Genomic DNA, 27,670 nt, shown 5'->3' with positions numbered 1-27,670 from the left:
CCTTTCAGCTCTCAGATCTGAGATCTGTGGTCACATCTCCTGTACAATGTGTTCCTCATCTCACAGTCTCTTTAATGGCTCCAGTCTCTGATTTGTTCCCTCCTTAATTACATGTCTTTCCCTTGTAGCTACTTCATGCTGAAGGCATGCCATTCCTCCCAGACGTGGGCTCGGCTAGGTGTCCGCGCAGTGAGGCCGTTTGTTCATTTGTTTTCAGGGTTTCTTTCTAAGAAGCAAAGGAATCCTTTTATTCTCCTCAAATATGAGAATCAAAATTTTCATAAAATCCTTTGTACAGCATGTGTACTTGAAACCCTGCTTCCCCAAAGTCATGGTAACTGTGATTATTATGTAACATTCATTGTGTCGCATCAATAGTTTTGAAAAAGAGAGAAAAGGGGGAAAATTATTCCATTCAGTCTTTCTCAGAAGAAAAAAATGCATCCAAAAAGACCTATGAACAGGAAAAATGTGCTATTATTATGAATTACACAATTAACTATGTCTTTTATGTTTTTGATCCTAGTTTTCACAGCAATCTCCAAATAATGAGACACCAGAACATACTCCTGGAAAAAAACAAATTATAAAAACCGATCCTTTGTTCTTTATGCCCTGGAATCTGAAAAGGAAATTCTATGGCAAACAGAAAAATATAAAGTAATAATATAACCTTATTGTATCTTTTTCCTGAGAAACTACAAAGGTGTTCCGTTGATTGAGAGTATTATTAAGTAGCATGATTTTTTTTAATCACAGAAATCCTGTCTATTTATGGGATAACAAATACAGGACGATGAGAGGACCATCGCACCACCTTCAGGACAATGAGCTGCTACGTGGAAGGACCGGCTGAAACTCACAAGGAAATTACCTAAAAGATGCCCTTGTGCTCAGTCATCTTCTGTGTGATAGACTTGGAATAACTTCATCACTCAAAACTAGGGTACGAATTGAAAAATACATATACATATATATTTTATTTATGTTGAATATACATACATTTTCTTTCTATTTAAAAAATTCCAGGATTTTAATAAATTTTATACTGGGACCTATTGGCTCCTGGCCACCTCCCGGTTCACCAGCTTTACAATTTCTTTTCTTGTTGGTGCATTGTGGAATATTGTACCAGACCCTAAGTTTATATTCAAAGTCATAAGCCAGAAGCAGGCCATTTACTAGAATGAATGGTATTTCCCAAATGGTAGAACATTTACCACTGGGGGGATTTTAGTTGCCTCACATCCAAATATTTTCGTTGTTATCTATTTATTTTTGAAAATATAACATCACATCAAATGCTTGATTTCACCTATTTTATTACTTGGAATTATCGCCTTTTAAGTTGATTTAAAGAAAAATGTTGAGAAAAATATCACAGATGGTATGCAGGCATCGCAAAGTCATGAAAGAGATATAGAAATGACTTAAGTTTAAGAAACAGTATCCTAGAAAATCACTTCTCTATCAGGGCTGAGTTTTTAGTTTTTAAAAAGAAAGGCATTTCTCACAAAAATTTTCAAAGAAAATTAAAACCTCAAGAAACAAACGCTATTTCAATTTTCACTTTTCTTCTGGATGCATGGAAAACATTTCTCAGAAAGAGGAAAAGCACCACAGCACAGTGATTGTCCTTGAGTCCAGAGAGTAGATTCAGAGCAGGCATTCTCAGGAAGATAGGGGGATTTTTCCAGAAGGTACCTCACAAGAAGCCAAGAGAGGCAGGGCTAAAGAAGAGCCTTGGCAAAGTTGTAGACAGGGTACGGCTTGTTCCTAGCAGTTCAGCAGGTCACATCAGGGCAGGATTGGGGTGATGCTGACCCATCAGGTGAGAGCCCCCACAAAGGAGGCTCTGGATGGAGTCCCAGAGGTGGAAGCAAATGAAGGTGCCTGAACGGGCCAGCCGTCCTCCTCTCCCCATACTCCATACGCTCCGCCTCCTGGTCTTCCCTCCCCCCCTTTCCCCTCCCTGCCCTTCTTCCCTTCTCCTGGCTTTTTTTTTTTTAAGCTTTATTTATTTATTTGAGGGGGCGGGGAAGGGCCGAGGGGGAGGGAGAGAGAATCCAAGCAGACTCCACACTGAACAGGGAGACCCACCCAGGGCTTGATTTCACAAGCCTGAGATCAGGACTGGAGCCAAAGCCAAGAGTCAGAGGCTCGACCCTCTGTGCCACCCAGGCACCCCGCTCCTCATGTCCTTCACCAACTGAACTGACGACAGCAGCGCAGAAATCTATTTTTTCATTATTTACTGTCTTTATATAAAATCTTTTGCCTTTTCTTCTGAGTTGGAAATGTAGATGATTTTAAAGTTTTATATTTCCAGTTCTCCAAAAAGGCTAGATTAGTCTAAGAAGAGCCCTAAGTTTATTTTCACTTGTATATGATTCTAGGGTATATATTCTGTATGATTCAGGGCTTCTCCCACCCCCAGCTTTGAAAATAGAGCAATAATTAGTACTGGAGCAAAGGGATCCTCTCCCCCTCTTGGTGGGAAGAGTAATAAAGGTGACCTAAGAGTAACGAATGGACTAGAAGAAGACAAAGACCTATGGGAGGGATACTTCCAAGAACCATTGTGTTTTGGTGTTCTTTGTAGTATTTTGAAGAAGTCATGCCATTTCACATGGCAATCAAGGGAACTCTAGAGTAATTCACGATGAAGAGAAAATAGACCATTCTAAGGATGTTTCTTTAAACCCTCTTCCATGTGAGCTATAGCTCCTAGAGCCAATGCTAGAATGAATGGATGGGATAGAGCAGGGGTGTTCACGTCAAATTCCTCAGAGCCCGGCAGTAGCTGGGGGCAGAGGGGAGGAGCTGTAAGGTAAGGAAATAGGCATTATGGGACAAGCTCACGGGACTCCACCCTCCCCTCCGACCACTGCAACGCCATTGTTCCCTGTTTTCTGGATATGGGAATCACCGAAGATTCCATTTTTTTTTTTTAATAAAAGGATCCCCCTGTTTTTAAAACTTGGAAAAATCAGGGGAATAGAAAAATTCATGTTCCTAGATTGACCCTGGGAAAACAGAACAACTATAAGGATGGTGAATGTTTCTTCAGACTGATCATTTCTTTTTGATTCCTCAAAAGGCTCATTAAGCTGTATCCTGCTCTTCTGTGACCTTGGAAATCACTTCCCATCCCCCATACCCCCTACTCCTTGCAGGATGGAAGGGACACATAGATCAGATGGATCGGGTTACTCTCCCTACAATTTTATGTAAATTTGCCAAAGAACTAAGATCTCTGTTCTGACAAGAGTCGGGCAAGTCTAAATAGTTCTCACAGACAGAGCTGACAAAATTCACAAGTAGTTTGGGTACAAGAGACTCATTAATTTCAAATGGGCCGTTTGAGTCCCAAAGGGAAGACACACTTCATCAGTTGCAGCATTGTGATGTCACAGAGGAGCCTCATTAGTGTGCCGGTTAGAGTCACGAGAGTAAGTAAAACGAAATGTAAATAACTGCCTAATTAGGTGTCCATGAAAACTGAAGCGCCTCCTAAGTCGTCGTTCGAGTTGGCCGTGTGAGGCAGGCAGCTTCTCAGACTAAGAACTAGTGCCTCCATGACCTTCACGGCAGGAAGGCGGCTGAGATTCCACGTCGGTCCCCAGAAGACTCGTTAACCTAGACGAAGCCATTCAAGGCAACCAGGTGTGACATCATCCGCATGGTTGAGGTTCTCTCTAGCAGTAGTTCTAGAACTTCTTAGGGCCATTCTAGTAGAATAGAATGCTCAGGGGCCCTGGCTGGCTCAGTCAGGTAAGCGTCTGCCTTCAGCTCAGGTCACGATCCCAGGGTCCTGGAGTCTCCCTCTGCCCCTCCTCTGTGCTTATGCTCTCTTTCGAGCTCTCTCTCAAATAAATAAATAAAATCTCTTTTAAAAAATAGAAAGAATAGAATACTCAGGAATCACCTCTACTCCTGCCAAGGCGGGGGTGGGAGCAGGCATAATGAGAGGAAACTTTCTCACAAGAAATGAGCAAAATGGGACTGATTTTGATAAAGGGCATTGCAAGTATTTAGTTCACATTAGAACCAGGCAGATACAGTCTTGTGCCAATCGATATTATAAAAGTTAGTTCACAGACCACTAACATAACATAATAAAAAATTATTATAAAAAAAAAGTTAGTTCACAGACCAAGCAGACATCAAGTGGACTTTAAATCGTAAGTTGAAACTTTCCACTCAAAGGAACACTAGAGTGCTCTTTTCTCCTGCACTCGGGTGTTAAAGCTGTCCTATTTCTCCCTTCTTTCCACCCCCATCCTTGCCTACAAAATAAAGTCCAAAGTTCCTAGCATGCATCAAGGCCCCTTCCAGATTCACCCCACGCCCCTTTCCCTGCCTGACCTCTCACCGTGTCATAGCTGGTCCCTTACACATCTTGCAGTCTGGGCTTGGTCTAGTTAGGCCTTTTTACCCAAAGTCTCTGAATGGCAAAACCATATTCATCTTTCAGAGTTGAGTTCAAGTTTCACTTCCTTCCCTGAAGAGTTCATGATTCTTCCTTTGTGTTACAGACATGTTTCAAGCATCTGCTTTAGCGCCTTATTCGACCAAGGGTGTGGGGAGAGCAGTTCTCCCTTGAGCCTATGGCCAGATGTATCTGCACAGATCTAAAAATCAATGGTGTGCACCCAGGAATTGTGCATACAGGGCACTGAGAGCGGTCACTGAGTAGGTAACAAGCCCTGGGGTGACAGGGGAAGGGAGGATGGGAGGACAGTGTGGGGTTGGCCTCCTGCACCTGTCCCCAGCCTACCCAGCCTACATGTCTAGGTCCTATTGACTGGCCCTGAGAGTGTGAATTCTAAAGCTCAGTGCCTGCATTCAAATTTCAATTCTATTACATACTAGTTGCCTTGAGTGAGTCAGTTAACCTCTCTAGCTTCAGTGGAGATGGTAATAATAGCATTCCTGCCTCATGGTTCTGTCATGAGAATTATACAAGTTAATGAATACAAAGCTCCCCAACAGTGCCTGTCACACAATAAGCATCATATAATAAGCATCAGCTATCATACTTAGGAAGAGAGATGACAGTTAAGTAAAAAACTGAAAATGCTATAAGGCCTTAGGGCACATGCAGTACTAACTTGGAACCACGAAGTTGAGAGAAAACAAAAAATAGGTGTTCTTCCCACCTCCACCGTTGACTAGAAGCAGCACGGCATTTTGAAGTGGTGGCATCTAGTGGGACTGGAAGCAGAAGTCTCCCGTGCTTGACAGGGGCAGCGGCACTCAGAGAGATCAAGTCTCAGCAGAGACAGCAGCAGTGACCATCAGGAGTCGTGGCCATCACTGTGTGGACTTTGTGGTACCCAGAGGTGAAGTCGTGAGCCATCCAGGACGTCCAGTGAGTGCTGAGCGATGTAAGTGACAGAGGAGCCTCGTTGAAGTGAAGGCACCCAGTGGACACGGTAACTGTGTCAGGGAAGACAGTGATGGCAGCATAAGAAGGGTCAGTACTCAGTGGATGCCACTGGGTGAGACCCTGGACGTACCCACATGCCCATGAGAAATGTTCCCTGGACCAACCAGAAGTACTTGGGAGGTAGGGTTTTGCCAGGACACAGAGGTCCTCTAGGGGTCCAGTGTGCTCAGGTCCTCAAATTATCATCGGTGTGACTTTATGTTGACAGAGAGGGAATACTGAGACATCATTAAAAGCACAAGCTTTGGTTTCAGACAGGCTTGTGCTGCAGCTGGAAGTATTTACTAAGCATTTGTCCCGTGCCTCAGGCCCTGCTCTAGTCGGTGGGAATACCACAGCGAACAGGCAAATACGAATCCTCCTCACATAGAGTTACCTTACAGAGGGGGCACAGAAAATAAACAAGTTAGGAAACAGATTAATGGGATCTTGCCTATTTAAGAGCTATGAAGGTGATAAAACAGGTGAGATGGTGCACAGATGGGGTAGAGAGAGCTACTTAAATATGGCAGCCAAGTAAAAGTCTCTCGTTCACAGTGAGGGCTAATAGCCACGGAAGATCTGGGAACAGTGTGGGACCCTGAGATAGGAAGACTTGGCATATTAGAGGAACAAAGGAAGGATAGTAAGTCCAAACAATGGCCAGCAAGCGATGGCGCAGGGGCCAAATCCAGCCTGCTACCTGTTCATGTAAATACAGTTTTATTAGAACACAGCCACGCTCGTTCGTTCATCGACAGCGGCTTTCATGCTCTGCTCCGGAGTTCAGTAGGTAGTTGCCACAGAGGCCGTCGGCCTGAAAAAGCTGCTCGAGTTACTCTCCGGCCCTTTCCGGAAAGCCTAGCGGGCAAGCTGGCTGAGAGCCGCAGGAGCGGAGTTGAAAGGGTGCCGCCGGCAGCAAACTGCAGGTCGCTACAAACGGGGGTTACACCCACAGACGATGCAAAGCCCCTGGAAGGGCAAGGGGGACGCGCGATCTGCTTCACGTTCTCCACTCCGGGAGCCGTGTGGAGGGGGACTGGGGGGCCAAGGGGCCGCGGGGACGCCAATTAGACGCTGCCGGGCCCAGGGAGCCACGGAGGTGCGTGGATGAGGATGCTGTCAGCGCAGGTGGGGACAAGTAGTCAGGGCGTATTGTCTCGGTGTAGCAGGCGTGAGAACCCCAGCTCGGCTGGGCAACGGCAGGGAGTGACGCCCACGCTCTCAGCCTCAGTTTGTCAGTAAGCCCCTCAGACCGCTATTGTGTGGATTCGATGACAGCCGCGCCGGAGTCTCTGGCAAAAAGTAAGTGTTCCATAGATGTGGGCTGTCGTGGTTCTGCTGCCAAGTCGCCGTTGTTGCCTGCGGAGGTCCATGGAGAGCCGGGTCCCAGCGTGGACCTTGCCGGGCAGGTGAGTGGCCCGCTTCTCTCCCGGACTGGATTCGTGAGGCCCCCGGAGACAAGGAAGCCCTTATTCATCTCTATATCCCCCAAACGGTGCCTGGCACATGGTAGATGGTTACTACATGTTTATTGATTAAACTATCAATTTTTTTTTCCGAAAAAAGGAAAGGTATTATTCATTCTGCCATTTTCACCAGAAGTGTTTTGTTTTTAGGGTTGATATAGTATATTTTGATGGCACAGAACATTCTGAAGATTTAGTGGTAGTTGTCTCTAAGGAGAGCTAGTACCCAGCATCCCCTCTGGTGCAAAGGGAAACTCAGACACTACCCCCCAAGAACCTCTAAGCTGACAAAATATGTCAATGATCATAATTACGTATCAAATGTGGACTAAAAAGTCACCATGCACAAGAAATTCAGTCGTATCACACACAACTGTATCAAAAGTCTCTGCCACAAAGTGGACCCAACAAGGGTCAAAAACCGTGCTTCTAAGTGTCAAGTTGTTTTCAGACTCTTACTTCTAAGCAGTTGGACATCCTGACGCCTTGTCCAGCCATATCAAAGGAGCCCCCTTTTTACATTATTACCTTGTTCCTTTTATGAACTATAAAACTTAAAGGATCTCTCCCAAAACTGATATTTCAGAATTTCTGGTCAACTTTCTTGTTCTTTGACACACCACTTACCAAGAAAAATTGGAAATCTACCCTTCACAAAGGAGTTAAGTTTTGTTACCATAAAATGATCAGTGCTGTCTAAACAATTGTTTCAAATGAAATTAAGTATGACATACACATTTTCAGATGAAATATGATATCCATAAAGTAGATACATACTTTGTGACATTTTTATTTTTTAAAAAGGGGGTCAAATACCACAGTGGTTGTACAATACAGAATTACAAAACCCTGAAAAGGCCAGCCCAAATAAAATGTCACTAGGCATATCACCTGTGCATTTGCAGTAGCTCTATGTGTCCTTGCTACACACCTATTGCTCTACCTAAAACATTAACTAGAATTCCTTAAAAATCAAAATAAAATGGAGAGAATGTCTCAATAGTGGTCACCAAATCTGGCAGTACTAAGCAAACTTATTAATTTAGCCAACAAACTCCTAAAGTATAGGAAACTGAAAATAAGAAAAATATTTAAAATAACAGAATATTAAAATGAGAATCCCTTACAATAGTAAAGGAAAAGGTGTTTCAAATCCTTGAAACATCAGTGAGCAGCCATGAGGAGGGAGTTGTTGTTTTTTTTTTAACATGAAGCCTGGCATCTCACAAATAACGTATGTTCCATATTATGTGGCAGTTGCTATAGTAACAACCTTTATTTTCTGAAACAGTACACAGATGTGTACAACATACTAACTTGCTGGTTATAAATTACAGCTTTTCCCATAGTTCAATAACTTAAGAATTCTACGTTTTTGAAATCTCAGAAGTTCTGTTGTTATTAAATTTCTTTTATGAGATAATTTTCCTTGTACTTTCAAAATGAGAGTGTTCCCAAACAGGCCGAAAGAAAGGAGGGATGAGAAATTGGGGTATATCAGAGAGTAGCAGCAGAGTGGGGACTGTTTTCTGCAGGGTGTGGATGAAACCCACTGAAATGAGAACATTATTTTAATGAATTAGGCGTCATGTACAATAGTGATGAGAAATCAGTCGCTAGCAAACTGATGTTACAAATAAAGTTATGAATTGATTTTTTTATTACAAGGTGCCGTATTTACAGTTTTAAAATAAATGAAGATTATTTCTTAGACATGTTACAAACATTAATATAATTTTACAAGCGACAACGGTGTGGGGGAGTGAATTAGCCTGGTTACTTGACTTCAAAATAAGTTTTTTTGAATCTTAAAAAGGCCTGAGTCTGAGAAAAATGTCTATTCCTATATTTAATAAGAGATTAGCATCCTTTTGTCAGGTTACAAAACAGAAGACAGATTTTTGCTGATTGGGATATTTTTCTTTTTATATTTTAACTTTAATCAACAAATATTTGTCAAGTGCCTTCTATGTGCAGGGAGCTAACTGTCTGGCCCTAGATGCATATAGATATGTGTAGAAACATAAATTACAGAAAAACTGAGTTCTGGAGATGTTTTTTTCCTATTCTGAAAATTTACATATATTTTCCATGTGCTGGATCTGAAGACTTTCTTTAATAGACAGTTCACATTGTAGATTTTTAAACCTTGTCCAAAAGAGTCATCTCTGCAGCATTTATCAGGCTAAAGTTTATTACCTGGGAAACACATTTGAAAATAAGGTTATATATTTAGCATTTACAGTTAAAAGTCAACTTTCTAAAATTGTGCGTGTGTGTGTATATACACATATACATGTATATATATATATATATATATATATATATATATATATTCTAGATATAAGGAAGGGTGCAAGTATCCTTCTGTAAAAAGTAACAAAGTAACAAAGCACTCCTGATTTAGAAAGTCCAACAATTACAATGCTAATAGATTTCCCTAACAAACCCAAAACATTGGAAATGCTATTTCAAGTGACAATACAGTTACATTCAAATTCAAAATTGTCTTATAGCAGCAATGACAGGATGAGAAACAATTGAATACCGTGCAGACAAGAACAAATCATTTTGAAAAGCTTGCACCATTAAGTGGTTGTTAAAATTTTTGCTAATGCTTTCCACACACACACTCCTTTCTGTATCATTCTGAGATATATTAAAAACAGGACCATGACTAATCCATTCAAGTCCTTACGTTATCAGACAGAGAGAGAGAGAGAGAGAGAGAGATTTAAGTTATCACCTAATGGGGGCTTAGAGGCTAGAACTCGGAACCCAAAAGAAAAAGAGTACTTCACTGTTAGATGCATTTTAAAAGTATTACTTAAATTACATTTAAGTCATCAGATAATTATGAACTTTCTTCTCTTTTATATTTATATGGCATATTTATTGAATTGCACAGTATGCTTTTACAATAAAGTGCTTTTTACGTTGCCGCCTTTGTTCATCCAAAATAAAACTGACAGTTATCCTTTTATAAGCTATTCCGAGAACATTTTCTCTTCTTTGAAGCTGATTGATGCACTACTTTAAATGTTCCTGCAAATATCTTTTCAATTCAAGTTTTTGCATAATGTAATAAGAAGATAAAAGAATTCTATACTTCAACAAGAGACATTACAAAGCAAGTAGAGACATTATCAAGGGCATTAACATGCTCCTAATAGCAATAAAACCTTTTAACTGTCTGATGTAGAACATGCTCCCACCAAACCACCACATATTAGGGTAATTGGCTCCAATTTCTGAATCTTACATTGTAAAGTTACAAAGAGTTAGGTAGAACTGCAAAACAAATCCACAGTGCTCATCTTGCAGTGTTCCCGCGATACGGTGTTTGCCTGCTACCTTGAACGAGGGCTGGTCTGGTCTGTGGAGCTGTGCTTTCCTGTGCTATCATATTTTTGTATCTCGTCTCATTTTTATTCCTCCTGACTCTGATATAAATACACATTTTTTCCCAAATAACCCTTTTCTAACTCCAAAACATCATAGTAACACAAATAGCATTTTTCTCGGAATTTCAGTGTAACAAATGGGTTCTCTGTTCCTGCCTGTGTCACATCTCATTCACTTTATGTGTTCTCTCATCACAGGAAGGTGCAATCGGGGAAAATATTCCATGAGGACGCTTTGCTTTTTCTTTACAACACACTACTAAATTACGTGAGTAGCCTTTCCATTGTGGTGGAGAGGAAATATCATCTCCAACTAAAGTTGAGCCCAGATTCTGTTAAATTAAATAACGGAGAGAAAAAATAGTTCTTGGCTTTATTCCTCTAACATGGGAAGCAGGGCAGTGGGGAATTGACACGAGTCGGTCTTTGGTGATTAACCTGCAGTTTATGGTTGTGTTTCCAGGTGACGTGCCCATCGCGCAGGAAGCTTCTCGGAGGCTGTGGAGAGCAGCCTGTCTGCTTTGAGAAGTGCAGATCTATCAGGATCCAGAGTCGGGCTCTGAAAAAGCTGTCATTTCATGTCTCTAAAACAGCCTCTGATTTAATGTACAAGATGTCAAGAAGTAAAGGACAATAAAATAAAAGCCAAAAAGGAGAACTATTTCAATTAAGAGGCATTTCTATACCAATTCTTGAAAATCACGTAAAATAAAAACTGTCAGAATCAATCTGTGTTTAAAAGGTTGATTTTTGTGGTGCTTACATAGAAACAGCAAGGCAGGAAAGAAAATACAAATTATTAACAGAGCAATTGAACCTTAAAAAAATTCCTTTCTCACTAGATACATATTTGTTTATTAAATTTTCCTAAGGGACCCAGGGAAAGCGTTTGTATAGCGGGTGCTGGGAGTTGGGAGAGAGAAGGAAAGAAAGAAATCCTCATACAGAAAAAAGTAACAAATGTAAGCTCAGTCCTATAAGAAGGAGTTTCGTGCATTTCCAAGAATTTATTTTGATTGCCAATAATTAGAAGCCTCATATAAGACTTTAGGAATTGACCTTTTAGTGTCATGATTTTCCAATGGTGTTTGAATGTCCTTTTCAGAGAAAGATAAATATTTCTTCAAGGACTGCCCTGTCACCCCAGTAATCGAATATCTTAAAGGTGAATTGAGAAAAAAATCTTGATGAAATTTAGGGCAACCAACCTTTTAGCTAAGAGTATGATAATAATAAAGATATAAGCATTGCCAAGAAATAAATAAAATTCTACCAAATGTGACTTCCTATGGAAGACATACATTTTTTATTTTCATTTCTTTTAAAAATATGCTATTTAAGAAACATGCGTTATAATTCCATCCTCCTCCTGTCCTTAGTATTTTTACGATATTATGCTTTTTATTCCACATTTTTTATTGAAAGAGAGATTGGGCAGGGAAAGAAGAGGTGAATCCACTTGCTGTCCCCAATTGATTTGCACATTTCAGGGATATGCCCCTTTCCATGGTCTATTTCTGGTTCCTTTATTTAAAAAAAAAAAATCAAGTTTCTCTGAAGGGAATACTTTACAGAAGAAAATTCACTCTCTTCTCATCAAATCAAGAACTTTTCTTAAAGTAACTCCACCACAAGCAGTAAGAGAAGCAGCCCAAGAACTGCCTCCAATCACGAGAAGAAAAATAACAAAATCAGCTCACTCATGATTTCCTTAATGTACTTAAAAGAGATACAATCCCACTGATGCCTCTAAAAATAAAAATGAGGAAAAGGCAACTTTATTGATTCCCTGCAACCAACGAACGTGTAACTTATTGATAATACTAAACACCATCTAAGCCTTTAGTGATTTCCAACCAAAAGTCTGCCTCTGAATGAAGGTTTAAATCATCGTATTAATATATTAGGGGGAAATTATCATGGGAGACACTTGGAAATTAATTAAAAACCCTGCACTCAGTTTGTTTGTGAGAGGAGATAAATATCACACATGGGAAATGATGCCTGACAACCGCCATAGTTTTCAGATCCAAAATTAGACCCTGACAGCGATGTCTTTGTATGACTCTCCTTGGGGTATAATATGCAGAGATATAGAATGAGAAGATTTCTGATAGAAGTATTTATTACTGACACTTCCGAAACATTCCACATGTGGCATCAGCAAAGCATGCTCCTCCACCTTAGACAGAAATGTCAGGTTTTCTTCCAAGATTTTTTTTCTATTCCTCTTCCCCCCCAATCCCTTCCTCCCCATCCACCACCACCCCCTTCTTCTCCAAAATATGATTTTTTTTTAGAAGTTCAACAGCAGCCCCTGGTGGAACTCAGCAGTTGTTTCAGCCTGAGCAGTTGTTCAAGAAACTCCATCCCTCCTGTCAATAAAAAGAAAAGTCTGTCCGTGTGTATATCACAACTGCATGTTGTTCCCACTGGTCAGAGATCAGAATACAACCCCGGATGTACAAAAGCTGTGCTTTGTGATGGTAATTTTGGCCAATTTCAGTAGCAAAATGTAACAAACAATAAACATGTCTCAAATGTCACATTCATTTTATGCATGAAGACCAATAATTAACTGCTCGTGAATAATGCTTACCACAGGGTGTGTGGAAACGAAGAGATCCCTCACGCGTGAGCCAGTGATCACCATTTTGTTTGGCTCATGTTGTGACAGAATCAGCTTTGTCACTTAGCAAAATGAGCTATACAAAATGACAATTCTATGCAAAGAAGGGCTTTCTCTGGGTCACAGCTCAGAAAGCACCACGGAACGCCACTATCCAGCCCCATCAGAACGGCAAGCTAGACTTAACAAGAAAACCTACCACAATGCTCTTCAGGGAGACAACTATGCCCTCCCTGCTTAGTTGGCAGCCACAGATTATCATTGAGGACAAGGAGGAAATGTGCAGCTCTTTGCTTTAGGCGCGGTCAGTCTGTGCCCTTCCTACAGGCACCTGGCGGAGGCGCTCCCATCCAGCTTCCCATCCTATGGGGCCATCTGCCGAGAGGGCAGTCACCTTTGCCTGAGCACAAAGTCCTGGTTCTGTTGCTAAACCCTGTGCCCTTGGGGCTGCATCACTACAGAGGAGTTGCTTTTTCCCCATTCACACGAAGGTGCCATATAGGCTAGAGGTGGCCTTCGTCCTAGACAAGGAAAGAGAGAATTATATACTGAAGAAGCGTGCTTTCCTGATCCTCAAGTATGCCAGGGTTGGGGGACACAGGAGGCACTCACCCTCCATGAGTCTGACGCTAAGACAAAGGAACTATTGGCAATTTACTCAAAATACCCAAAGGTTTACTTGAATAAATTTACTCACCATTTTTCACTTGTGTATTTTGACTTTTCTCTTCTTAAATGATGCAGTTTATTAAAATGAAAAGCAAATAGAACTTTTAAGGCTCTAAATAGCTTTATGATAAATACTAGAATAGCATTTATATGAAAAAGTTTTTTTTTTTTTTGAAAGTATTACACTTTACATTAGCCCTTTCCTTGCCCCTAAGTTCACTTACGTCTCTTGACTAATCTCACGGGAAACTGAATCAGTGAGCTGATGTGTTGAGACCAGAGATAATCCCATGACAGGCTGCTTACTGAGACGCTCATGGGCACTGTACTTGACACGGGGGAATAAGAGGTATAAAAAGAAATAATACTGGTCTCCAGTGAGTTACAATGTAGTGGAGGAACTATATCTATCTGGATAATTTTAATATAATGTGGTAGCAGCAAGCAGAGTCCTAACAGACATAGTGGGGCCCTTAGCTGGCCTTCTGTAGGGATAACACTGGCACAAGTCTTAAGGAAAGACTATAAAGGAGCTACAGAAAAGAAAGGTAGAGGGCAAGATGGGAGAAGAATCACCGGGACCCAAGGGTGAAGGTGTAACAGGACCCGGTATATCTGAAGAACTCTGGGCCACTTGATCCTGCCAGAGCATAAAGTACGAGAGGGCACACGTGAGTAGAGGCTGGGGAGGTGGGTCGGGCCGGTCATGGAGAGGCCATCTGCCCTCCCAAGGAGATTGGGATTGTCCTTTAGGCCACGAGGAGCAATGAAAAGACTTCTGTTAAGGAGTGGCACAGATGGGGATGGACTGAGACTGAAGGTCGAAAGACTGGTCAGGGTTTTTTGTGATTGTCCAAGAGAAAGAGGATAAAGGCCTAATGCTGGGGGTGGTAGTGGAGTTGGAGAAGAAATGGTTGGTTTCAGAAATGTTCACAGATGAAAACCGAGAGCAGTTGGTGACTTAGTGGATATGGGCACTGAGGGGGCGGTCTTGGATAATTCCCGGGGTTTAGGTGTAGGAGACAACAGATTGCGATGCCATCAACTCACTTAGAGACCACAGGGGCCAGAACAGGGTTGAGGGGAGATGACACTCTAAAGTAGGACTTCTCAAAATATGTCCTCGACTGCCCTCCCCTGGCCTCCGGGCAGCTGCTTGTAACCCTGGTTATTAACACCACCCGCAAACGACCTCACAGATGAAGTCCAACCCCTTTCAAACCATGTGCTGAGTGGGTCAAGGGCGTGGCACAGCACGCAGGGCTAAGGTCTGCCTTCCTTGAGTCAAGCCAAGAGGGTCTACTCTTCCTATAGTGTGTATTAGAATTCTCCAGAAAATTGAGTTTGAAAAAGGAAAACCATGGTTAGGAAACCACTTCCTTTTACAGAGAGGCAACTGAGGCTCACAGAAGTTAAAATATCTCGCCCACAGACACAAGTCTGGAGCAGGGCCTGAGTTAGACCTACGGCACCTGGTTCACCTGCCTCAGTCCCTCTGTGCTGTGGTTTGCTGCATGAGATAACGGTTTACTTTTGCTATGCTTTATAAAGTTGCCAGAAACCTCCCCTCCTCCACCATGCTCTCAGCAATTTCCTCAGTCTTTCAGTAAATGTTTATTGGGCATCTTCCACGTCCAAGACTGCTTTCATGGAGACCACCTGAGCATTTCTGTTCGCATCCCTGGTTGCAGTCTGTGATTCTTCGGTAGAGCTCTGAAGCCCCCTAGTATTCCACCGAGACTGGATGCAGTATGACCCAAGAACTAGATAGGTATACTGGGGATTATTTTAGCCCCAAGTAAACAGTATTATGGCTTTCCTAATTCACTGGAAGATAGAGCTGATTTATGTTTTTTTAATCTAATTTTTGAAAATACATTTTAAAAAAATCCATGAAGCTCCTAACATACAATTGCTATTCATAATTTTTTAAGTAATGACTTTTCAGATGTTACATACATGTTACTGTGTTCCATACACAGTCCAGGGCTCACTGGAAATAATGCCCCGAAACTCAATGAGCTTAACTTTATGAAACTTAGAACCGATATCTGAAGCAATTGCAGGATAGATTGCTTTCAAAAAGTGAGAATTCAGACCAATAAACTTGATAACCCTTCTTCCCCATCATATTACTGAACAGCTATTTGTCCCAATAGGGTAATTCCTAAAACAAGGAAAAGCAGATCCCTGTTCAACCTAGAGAATTAATAGAGAGAGAGACAAATGTAAGCTGCGGGGCTATGACAGCATGTTGATATCTCTCTCTCAAAGACCACTCCATCTTGAGAATCTTGTCCCAAGACTTCTAGAAGGGAATAGTGGGCTGCCGCTCTGTCAGGTGTGTGAGTCAGGGTGGGGAACAGGGGGCAGCTAGGGGAAGCCCTCCTGCTTGGGGACTGCCAGAGCATGGACCTGCACAGGTCTTTCCAGGAACATCATATAACATCTTAACTATGGAAAGAAATCCATTTCTGTGGATTTCTCTCCTGTTGGGGATTCCATTCTTCATCTTATTAAATTCCTTAAAATAAGGGACCAGGGAATCAGTCTTTCTTCAGCTGCCCCTTTATACATCACCACCCCACCTCAATCAATCTCTCATTTTCTTTCTGCGCTCTTTTCATTTGCAGGTAAAGTCTTAAAATCAGAAACTCTGGGTATACCAACAAACATACAGCCCAATTAGTACATAAAGGGCATTAAGAGTACACTTATCTTAATGAGCACTGAGATATGTATAGAATTGTCAAATCATTATATCGTACACCTGAAACTAATATAACACTGTGTTAATTATACTTGACTAAAAATAAGAAATAAATAAAAACAAAGAGCACTTGAGGAATTAGGGTTTACAGGCAATCTAATAAAGGAAAGATAGAATAAAACTGCTAGGTTAAGTACAAAGCTGGTTAACGTCCTCAGGGTAATTAATTAAATCTTTGAGATTATTTTTTCCATCAGATAGAAATTTACAAGTTAATGGTGTAACCTCACAGTGCCTGGGCTCTAATCAAATAGCAAAAGGCAAAGACAAACATAAGTATATTCTCCTAGACATTTTATAATTTTGGGGTGAGCCTATACAATATAAATAAAAAATAAATAAAACCGAATGGAGATGAGTTACAAGTAAGAGAGAAGGGGAAAGAAAGAAAAAAATCCAAGATAATAGCTCACAAAGACATCAAGTCTCACCTGTTATAACCCCATTTCCTTAGAGATGAAAAATCCAAGTCAAGTGACTCGTCTAAGTTTTTCCCACCCTCCTACTCTCACATAGCAGTATGGTTGACGGGATGAGGCAAAGAAGCAAATAAAAAAGTTTTAAAAATCAAACAAAAGCTTATTGGCTCCACAGGTCCCTGCTTACACCAGCCTCCTTTACACTGTAAGGTGTGTTAGTGAATGGACACACCGAATCTTGAGGGAGCAAGCATTTTATCACTTGTCCCCACTGCCCCTCACACTGTCCTCCTCATTTGCACAAGGAAATCCAGAGTTAACGTTCTTTTGAGATGATCCTGCTTTTAGTATTTTGGTCTAGTATCCTAAGAGATCTTACTTCACAGCAATTTCTTTTATCCCCTCAACAAAAGTTAATTGGAAGCTTACTATGCACCAGCCGCAGAGAGAGAAAGAGAGTGAGTTCTTCTGCTCTCTGTTTATCTGCTCACAACTTTGTCACTGCGTGTCATGATGCAGGTGCCATATGTCTTTCCCAAATCCAATAAATTTATTTCTCTATCAGCTTTTTTTTATACCAAGAGGTTTAAAATGGTTTAAAAATCCTTTGAAGCTCATCTTCTGTGTGGTAAATAACAATATCGGTATATTACCTCTATGTTCCTCCTTTGGGTATTCCAGCATCCTCCTTTCTGTGAATTCCTCCAAAATTCTGCCCTCTAGACTGGCCTTGTCTGAATGCAATGACATTGAGTTCCAAATTAATGAAATTCCACATACCACATGAAGGCTCACTGGGAGCATTTAACAAAATGAAGTGCCTTGGTGAGCTCTTGAAATTCCTCAGAGTCCAATGACTGAAGATGTCCCAGAATGGAGAACTGAATGTGGCTTAAGACACAAGGTAAATGGGGTGCAGAATTTTCTGTCAGGTCCTTAGAAGCATCTGATGAAATGCTATTAAAAGATCTAAAACCTTTACCATGACTATGAAAATGAACATAGCCCCACGTACCTAGGACTGAAAGAAATTAAGTTGAGACTAAAATACAGTGGCCACCTTGTTGAATTAAAAAAATGGAAAATGTGACCCAGCTCTGGAAGGCTCTGCTCCTAAAGATTAAGAATATGGCTCATCTAAGTAGTCAACAAATATTAGCTATTATTACTATTTCTTTTCTGAGCATTTCAACTTACTGCTTATTACTATGATTAAAAATATTACACGATGCCTCCAATAAGTCTGTGAAATTCTGCTTTAATTACAATGTTAGATATAATTTTCTTTTTGGAAATAATAATGTACCATATGTAAAAAAAAAAATTAATCTTATGCTTGCCTTCCTTGCTTTCCAGCCCTTTAATTTAATTTAGTTATGATAGGTTCAAAAGCCAGCAGACATCCTGTTAGGTAGCAACATTCTACGGACAGCAGGAAGGTCCAACCGGCACAAGAGATCAACTACAAGTAAAACACACTACAGATTGCTTGAAACACATTCTGACACGATCCATCTCTTTCAAAACAATCAGGCTGCTCTAGAATGCCTAAGTGAGAAGTATTTTTCCAAGCAATAGAAACCAGTAGATTTAATCACACATTTGTTGAGCGTAAATCGTGCAAAAAATATCATGCACGTTGCTCTGAGAACAGTTACGATACATATCCCTGTCCTCAAGGTGCTTGCTGTCGTGAAGTCCGTGTCCTCAGAAGCTTTCGATTCCATGCTTCTCCCAGCCTATTCTGAATAAGGATGGCAAAAACCAAACTTTTTTTGAAACTATAAGAATCCTTTGATTCACTTACTGTGTCTCATGCCATAGCTTAAAGACCATATTTTCCTTTGTGTATTTGATATTTGAGAATAATGAATTCCAAAATTATTGGGGAAAGTAGGTCTGTAATTGACCTAGGGAAACGATGTGAAATCCCTTCAAAATTCCCACCAGGAGTGGAAGAGAAGTGGATTCAGATACAGCATTCTGAAGCCTTCCCAAGCTTTCTTCACTGGAATTCTAATTACTAAGACCCCCTTAAGCAATTTTAAAGCTGCTTAATTTAAATACAGGAAGTGTTTCCTTGGGCTCTATAATACTTTGGCAGAGCTGATCCTATTTCCTGAGATTAAACAGAAGAAAATTCTTTCCTCCGGAGACTGAACTGCATACAATAAGATCATTCATTAGAATGTTCATATAAATTCAAAATATACCATGAGAAGAGTAAATGTCTTCCTCACAAAAGGTAACACCCTAGAAATACTAAGTGGAGCCACGACTGGTTTTACTCTTGAGTGTTGGCCTTTGTGGGATAAAAGTTCTCTGAGAAGAATTACTGAGGTGATAACTCATTTTGACAATGAAACCAAGTATACAAGATAACTAAAACAAAAAAGAATGTAATCCTTTTTCCTAAATAAAAAACATCTGTCGATATTACTTGCTTCTTCAGAGTTTTGCTTCCATTCATAAGAATAAAGCTGTACCTTTTGTAATCTAATTCTTACTCTTTGTACCACTTAACACTTAGCAGTCGGAAAATTTCAGAAGCTTAATACCAAGACCTGTTACTCAAAGGACTGGTTGGTAAGGGGAGTGGAAAAGGATATGCTTCTAAAACTTTTTTATTGTCCAAGAAAACAAAGGGGAACAGTTTTCAATCTCTTGCCATCCTTCTGTAAATTTACATCACCTCACTAAATAGTGTTCTGACAGTATTGTTGAGACTTGTATGTCAGATTTAGAAATGTTATTGTGGAGACTTACTTTGATGGTGAGATTTTAGAAGCTTATTTTCCTCCTAAACAAATGTATTATAGAGTGATGGATAACAGAGATTCAAAGGATTACAATGAGAGATCAAGGAGTTCACCTGTAATATCTATCGCATTGACAGCCGACTTTATTGAAGTTTCACAATATTAACTGCCTCTCCGTGGACTGGCTGAGCCAGCTAGGTGATTATCAATTTATCACCAGTCAAAACACAGATTGCTTTCATGTACAGTGTCTGTGGCATAATCATGTACCTTGAATCCGATCAAACTAGAATGATCCTACTAGGATGATTCTTATAAGAGTGAAGAAGAAACATTAGTTGGGAAATTCTCTAATGAAATTATGTCTAATTCACTGTTGATAGAACATCTTTCTTGGAGCCTGCATCAAGAATGCACCACTCCAAAAGGAAGTAAAACAAAGCCCAGGAGATAGAATGGGGAGAATGTTAGAAACTATTTACTCCTTCTTCCTGAGGCTCACTTGCTCTAACCACTCCTCCCGCTTCAGAGAGAGCAAATAGGAACTTGACCAGTCTTTAAAATCACCTCCACAGTGGAAGACTTACACCTTGAAACTCCACTTAGCGTTATGGGAACTAACTGAATTATATATAGGAAATTATCTGGAATAACAATGGACCAGCACTGAGATGCTTACATTATATCTTTGACTCTATTATCCATATAGCAACTGTTTTAAGTGTTTTACATTTCCACCCTATTTCCTGATCCTCTCCTCTAACAAGGTCTAATCTTTCTCCACATATTGAGTTCCATCAGTAGCCATTCCAATTAATATTTGTTAAATGCAGGAATGGAAGGAGAAGATTTTGGCCTTGGATGTTGGTTTAACCAGGGCAATACTTAATAGCTACACTAACAAACACTTACTGACCACTTACTATTGTACTAATCCAAGTACTTTTCATATATGAGCTCATTTAATTTTTTCTCAACTACCCTGTGAGGAAAGTACTATTATTTTCCCTGTAATATCAATGAAAAAAGTGATGAATAGAAACATTCAGTACTGTCCAAGATTACCCAGCCTACAAGTTGAACCTAAGCAGATGACTCTAGAACCTTACAAATTTTGAAAACCAATTCTTTTCAGTCATACACTGATTGGACTGAGTTGCTCTGCTCTTATTCCAGCTGCCTACCATTGTATAAAGTTAACCTTCTCTAGAGAAAAATAGCACCATCCAGAGCCTTTACAATTTTTCATACAAAATTTCTGGCACTCAATAAAATATTAGCCAACATACCAAGAAATCAGAAAAAAGAAAAAGAAAGACAATAGAAAAAGGGCCACAGATAATTCAGATATTAAAGTTATCAAACATGGATAAATATATTCAAAACCAGATGACAAGATAGCTTCACTAGAAAAAATGGAATCCATTAAAAAAGAACCAAGTGGAAATTCTAGAACTGAAAGATACAATAATTAAAATCAAGATGTCAACAGAAGGGTTTACGAGCCGATTAAACACAGGTGAAAAGAGAATTAGTACTGTAGGATAGCTCAGTAGAAAATATTCAGCCCAAAAAACAAAGGAAAAAAAAAAAGAATGGAAATATAGAAAACAGTGCGAGAGACACATGAATGATGGCAAAAGTGTAGTGTAAATGTAACTGGATATCCAGAGGTGTGTTCCAGAGGGAATGGGGGCCAAAGCAATGTTGAAGACATAATGCCTGAGAATTTTCTAAAAGAGATGAAAGATATCAAACTCCAAGCAAGATAAATAAGCTACTAGTCACATCATAGTAAAACTGCCAAATGGCAAAGACAAAAACTAAGCCACAAGAACAACCAGATGAAAAAGTATATTACCTTCAAAGGAGCTACAACAATGACAACTAAGCTCTGAACAGAGACCTTGGAAGACAGAAGAAAACAGAATGCATCTTAAGTGCTGAAAGAAATGTTGACAACTTAGTAGTTTTTTTTTTTTTAAAGATTTTATCTATTTATTTGAGAGAGAGAGAGACAGCCAGTGAGAGAGGGAACACAAGCAGGGGGCGTGGGAGAGGAAGAAGCAGGCTCATAGCGGAGGAGCCTGATGTGGGGCTCGATCCCAGAACGCCAGGATCACACCCTGAGCCGAAGGCAGATGCTTAACGACTGAGCCACCCAGGCGCCCCATAACTTGGTAGTTTATACACACTAAAAACATCCTTCAGATATAAAGGCATAAAAAAAAAAAAAAAGAGCATTTGTTGTCAGCAGACTCATACTAAAAGAAATACTAAAGGGGATTTTAGACAGGAGGAACATGATCCCAGATGGAAAGACAGAAATTCAGGAAGGAATGAAGAGAAATAGAAAGGTAAATATGAGTATAAATATAAATGACTATTGACTACAAAACAATAATAATATACTATGAAGTTTAAAATACATGATTAAGATGCATGAGAGCAATAACTCTCATAGCCAAAGGAGATAAATGGAATTAATATGTTATTAAATCCTAGTGTTGTCTGAGAAGTGGTAATTTGTATTAGACTCTATTAAGTAAAGATGCATGCTGTTATAGCCTGTAAATATAATCCCAAATACATCCTTACATTACTTATATTAAATGTAAATGGACTAAATACTTCAACTGGAAGGTAAAGTTTGTTCAAGTAAATGAAAAAATAAAAATTCAACTGTACATTGCTAAATAAGCACATCTGAAATTGCAGAGAAAGAGTGGAGAGATATGTAAGCACTATCACTAAACATAAAAAGGGACATTTCATAATGATATTTAAAAGTTAATCTGCAGATGTGGAGATGAAAAAATGATAAAACTAAACAATAATTTAGGGATGTTTATAATTATGTTAAGACTTTATAACAGCAAGAGCAATTAACAAAAAATCCAGGATACGGATGACTGGGTGGCTCAGTCGGTTGAGTGCTGACTCTTGGTTTCAGCTCAGGTCATGATCTCATGGGTTGTGAGATGGAAGCCCAAGTCGGGCTTGGCAGTCAGTGGGGAGTCTACTTGAAGATTCTATCCCTCTGCCCCTCCACCCAACTCACCACTCACATGTTCTCTCTCGCGCGCGCTCACTCTCTCTCAAATAAATAAATAAATCTTTAGGAAAAAAATCCAGGATAGTAGTATGAGAGAGAACTAGGCAGGAACGTAAATGAGAACAGCGGTATCTTTAAGCTGTGTTGTGCATTCACAGACTCTTATTTTTCTATTATTCTTTAAACTATATACATTATCTTTCTTTTGTGTGTATGATTTATTTGACAATAAAAGAACTTTTTAAATAGTAAAAAAAAGTTAACCTACTAGAAAGATATGACAATTTTAAATTCAGTCTCTCAAAAAGTAAATAAAAAATGAACAGAACTAAATATAGAAAGAGACAAGTCCACAATTATAGTAGGAGGCTTCAACAAACTTTGAAAAATTACTCACTGAACATCAGGCTAAATAATATATTAATAAACTTAATTTAATTGACAGATACAGGATTCTCCATCTAATAAGGGAATGTGAAACATTTACCAAAACTGACCACATCCTGGGCCATAAAATGACTTCCTAAGTCCCCCAACATTTCAAGTATTGAAACCATTAATGTATTCTTGGAACCAGTGGAATTAAGCAAGAAGTCAGTAACCAAATAAAAACTAGAACATCCACCAAATATTAGAAATCGGTGAAAGAAGTCAGAATAGAAGTTAGAAAATATTTTGAACTGAACGATAATGAAAACCTGACATCAAAACTTGTGAACACAGGTTAAGCTGTGCTTAGTGGGAAAAAACCAGTGATGATAGTTATTCGAGGAGGGACGATGGCTGAGAAGCAGCATAGCAGGGGCTGGTCATGTTTTTATCTTGCTGAAGGAGGTGATTACATGAGTATTGTCCCTTTGAGAAAAATTCAACATGCTCTACACTTACGATTTGGGCATGTTTCTGTATGCATGATTATCCTGCAAGGAAAGTTTTACTTAAAAAAATAATCAGAAATTACTCCTGACTCTCCTTTTTCTCACACCTCACATCCAGATCATCAACATTTCCTGTCAGCTTCAACTCAAAATTTATCCAGAATCTGGTCATTTCTCACTACCTCCAGCTGCTAACCCTGTATAAACCAATATCATCTCTTTCTTGATTCATTTCCATTCCGTATCTGGTCTTCCTTCTTCTACCCTTGCTCCCTATAGCTGATTGTCAACACAGTCATTAGGGTAAGCTGTTAAGGCTGAATCACATTATGTCACCACTCTCCACAAAACTGCCCAACTGACTTCACCTGTCACTCACAATAAAAGTCAAATAATGGTCACAACTATGTCTCTCCATCATCTGGACTGCCATCCCGTCTCCTACTTCACCGCCTACCCCCCACGTCTTGACCACTCTGCTCTAGCCTTACTGCCTCCCTGCCCTTTGCAAACATGACAGGCACATTCCTGCCCTGTGACATTTGTACTCATTATTCCATGTGCCTGGATATTTCTTCACCCAGATTCCCATGGCTCATTCCCTCACTTCTCCAGATCTCTGCACAAATATCACCTTCATCCCTGACCATTATCATTGCAATTCCTTCCACTACCAACAACTTCCAATCTCTTTGCAGTTCAATTCACCAGATATTTATCCAGTGCCAAAGTGAGCCAGGTACTTAGGTGCTTAGGACAAATGAGTAAACAAAACAAAAATTCTTGCCTTCATGTGGCCTAGATTCTAGAAGGAAGAGATAGACAATAAGCATAGATACTTTAATTATACAGTGTGTTGGAGGTTTGGAAATAAAACTGGGGCAGGCCAAGGAACGTTTGTCAGACTGTTCAGAGGGCATGCGAAAGGAGTTTAAATTGAATTATAAAAAGGGTGTTTGGAGTAAGCTTTATTGAGAGGAATGACATCTGAACAAAACTTTGAAAAGATATAGGGAGAAGAGTGTTCACAGCAGGGAGAACAAGTGCAAAAGCCAGAGATCATTTTAAGGACTCTGCCTTTTAAAATGAGGAAAATAGGGGGGCATTGGAATGTTTTGAAGAAAGGAATGACATGATCTGAGTTACATTTTTAAAAATCTCTTTCTATTACTGTGTTGAAAATGGGGCATACAGAGACAAGGGCAGAAGTGATGCCATCCCAGATGCTATTGCAGTAATCCAGGTGAGGGCTGATGGTGGCTTGGACCAATGACTTTTTAGTAGAGATGGTAACAAGTGGTCAGATTCTGGATGTTTTCTGAAGGTAGAACACATAAGATTTCCTAACAGATTGGATGAGGGGTATAACAGAAAGAGGAAGGATGACTTTCCAGGGGTTTGATCTAAACAACTGTAAGAATGGAGTTGCCATCAGCTGAAATGAGAAAGAATGAACATACAGCAAGTTTGACAAGAAGAAAAATCAGTCCTATGTTAGACATGTTATATCCCCTTTTCTGCTTCATTTTCCTCCATAGCTCTTACCAACACTGACACGCTATGTATTTTAACTTATTTATTTATTATTTATATACACCCACTAGAATATAACCTCCAAGAAGGCAAAGACGTTTGTTTTGTTCACTGCTCTATCACAGCTTCTAAAATAAATTCATCCACTACGTAAGGATTTACAGAGTGTCTCCTAGATGATTGGAACTGTGCTAGGCTCCAGGAATATAGTAAAACACATGACATGTTCTTAGGATTGCCAGGTAAAATACAGAATGGCCAGTTAATGGCATATAAATAATGAATAATTCTTAGTATACGTATGTCCCAGATTCAAATATGTATGCCCCATATGCAAATATTCAATTATGGGACTTAATTATACTAAAAAAATATTTGTTGTTTATTTGAAAATCAAATTTAACTGAGCATCTTGTATTTTCATTTGCTAAACCTCATAACCCTCATGCTTTCTGCATGTAAGGAGGCTAAATGATCATGGGATATACAGAAAAATGAGCAGTCTGTATATAATAACTCTAGGAATACAGGATACCGTGGGAGCTTGCCGGAAAGGTATCCACACGTAGACCGTGGAGGAGCATTTGAGGAGCTTCCTGAAAAGAATGATATTGTAATATGGTAACTGAGAGTACAGTTATCTAGTTAAAAAGGAGAAGAAAATTCCAGGGTGATGGAACAGCATGGGCCAAGCATGGAGGACAGAGAGACTGTGGGATACTCGGGAAGTTGCACAGTTGACCTGGCGTCTCAGATGCACCCTAGAGAAAACAATTGTGTAAGATGGGAATTGAAAGAGTTAATATCACCAAAAAGCACACTTGGCTGGGCAATTACTCAACCAGAGACCTGGGCAAAGGCTAGTAAACACAAGCACCTGCTGCCAGCAGCAAGAGCCGTGAGGGTGACCATCTTCCTGCCCAGTGGGCAGTTGTGGCAGCAACAAGAACGTTCTCACTGCCCACCAGCCGCATTTCACTGGGCTTGACCATGCTGACCAAAGACAAAATGGAGAACAATTCTTTTCCAGTCCATCCTTAACGTAGTGACTATGCTCCCAGTTCCCCCACAGGTAGAAACAGGCAGACAGAACAAAACCTACTTTTATACGAAACAGGTAAACACTCCTGAAAAGTTGGCAGAGGGAAGAAATCCAATAGGAAAGACTGGAATTTCTGTGAGCAAAATGGCTAGAAGTTGGTGCCCTTCGCAACCTCTTTTGAATCCACAGTCTGGCGACATTTGAATTCTACAAGAGTGTGCATTCTCAGCAGGGGTGATCCAACCCCCAGAGAGGTGAAATTGGTTCTTGGAGGTGGGAATAGCTTAGATATTATAATGGTTTGTTGCCCTGCAAAAAGCTAGAGTACATAAACTGATCTATAGTATATCCGTGGTTCTAAAATTACACCAGAGTTTGGTGGAGGAGAGAATGAGGAGATTTTTTTTTTAATGTCTAAAAAGGCTACTTAGGGACAGCAAGGATAAAAAAAAATTGATAAACATGGAACTAGAGCAAAGCTCTACTTGAAGGATGGAGACCAGGTGGGTGTGAAAGATGGGTTCTTCTGGAGGAAGGGTAGGGGCAGAGATAGAAAGGAACAGGAAAGGAAGGCATTCTGGGTGGCACAAACAGCACATGCACAGACTTTCAGAAAAAGTAAAAGGTAAACAACATAAATGCAGGAGCATGGTCGAGTAAGATAAGGTCCAGGAAGGCTTTATTGGATTTAGCAATTAGGAGGTCACTGATCATTTAACCTCTTTGTGCTTCAGTTTCAATACTTGTTAAATTAAATTGAAAAATAATCTCCAAGGCAACTTACAGCTCTAAAGACTCTCTCATGCGGGCTGGGTCTCTTCACACACAGAGACACACACAAAAACACATCCACACACTTATACACGCTCCCAGCACACATGGTAATCTCTTTCCTTAATCTAATTTTCTTATCTCTCTGCAGCTATATTTGCCTTTGGAGAATTCCAGTTCTCTTTGTTTAATGATAACAATGCTTTTTAAAAATCAGTTATGAGAGTCTACAGTTACCCGATAAACTGAGCTGCTGGACAATAAACTGGTTAATATTAGTTCCTATAAACATTACTAATGCCTTGTAAATACATTTTATAATGCAATAAACTCTTCAGAATGTGACCAGATTTTTCTTTCACTTTAAAAAATTATTTCAGGGGCGCCTGGGTGGCTCAGTCATTAAGCGTCTGCCTTCTGCTCAGGTCATGATCCCAGCATTCTGGGATGGAGCCCCGCATCAGGCTCCCTGCTCAGCGGGAAGCCTGCTTCTCCCTCTCCCACTCCCCCTGCTTGTGTTCTCTCGCGCGCTGCCTCTCTCTTTCTCTCTCTGTCAAATAAACAAATAAAATCTTTAAAACAACAACAACAAAATGATTTTAAAACCCAGATTTACTCAAACGGGGCAAAAAAAATTATTTCCTCCTAAACTATCATTCATTCATTAAATATTTTCCAAATGCCTACTATGTCAAACAGTATAATATGTGCTTGGGAAATTAACAGCAAATAAAATAAACAGTCCATAGCTTCCAGGAGCCTGGAAGGAGGAAAGTAGGAGAATAAATGAGAAGTTGGTAACATTAGCACCACACAGTCACTGCTATCATCTGGCCACATG

General features: G+C 40.0%; 1 protein-coding gene across 32 annotated transcripts in view; it reads right to left on the bottom strand.

Moving 5' to 3' along the window:
* Positions 1-7,692: 7,692 nt before the first annotated feature.
* RWDD3 (RWD domain containing 3) overlaps positions 7,693-27,670 on the bottom strand; it is a 64,183-nt gene continuing 44,205 nt past the window's right edge. For 29 of the 32 annotated variants that reach the window (XR_015726325.1, XR_015726326.1, XR_015726333.1 and 26 more), the window contains one exon: positions 7,693-27,379. The gene's annotated coding sequence lies outside the window, so the exon portion shown is untranslated. The remainder of the gene's footprint in view (positions 27,380-27,670) is intronic. The other 3 variants (XR_015726328.1, XR_015726327.1, XR_006780364.2) reach the window with 3 other exon arrangements.

The sequence above is a fragment of the Ursus americanus genome, chromosome 12 (assembly GCF_024610735.1).
Source record: "Ursus americanus isolate L20-20 chromosome 12, mUrsAme1.1.p, whole genome shotgun sequence".
Classification (NCBI taxonomy): Eukaryota; Metazoa; Chordata; class Mammalia; order Carnivora; family Ursidae; genus Ursus; species Ursus americanus.
Note: the sequence above shows the minus strand (reverse complement) of the source record. Positions and strands in the feature narration are given on the sequence as shown.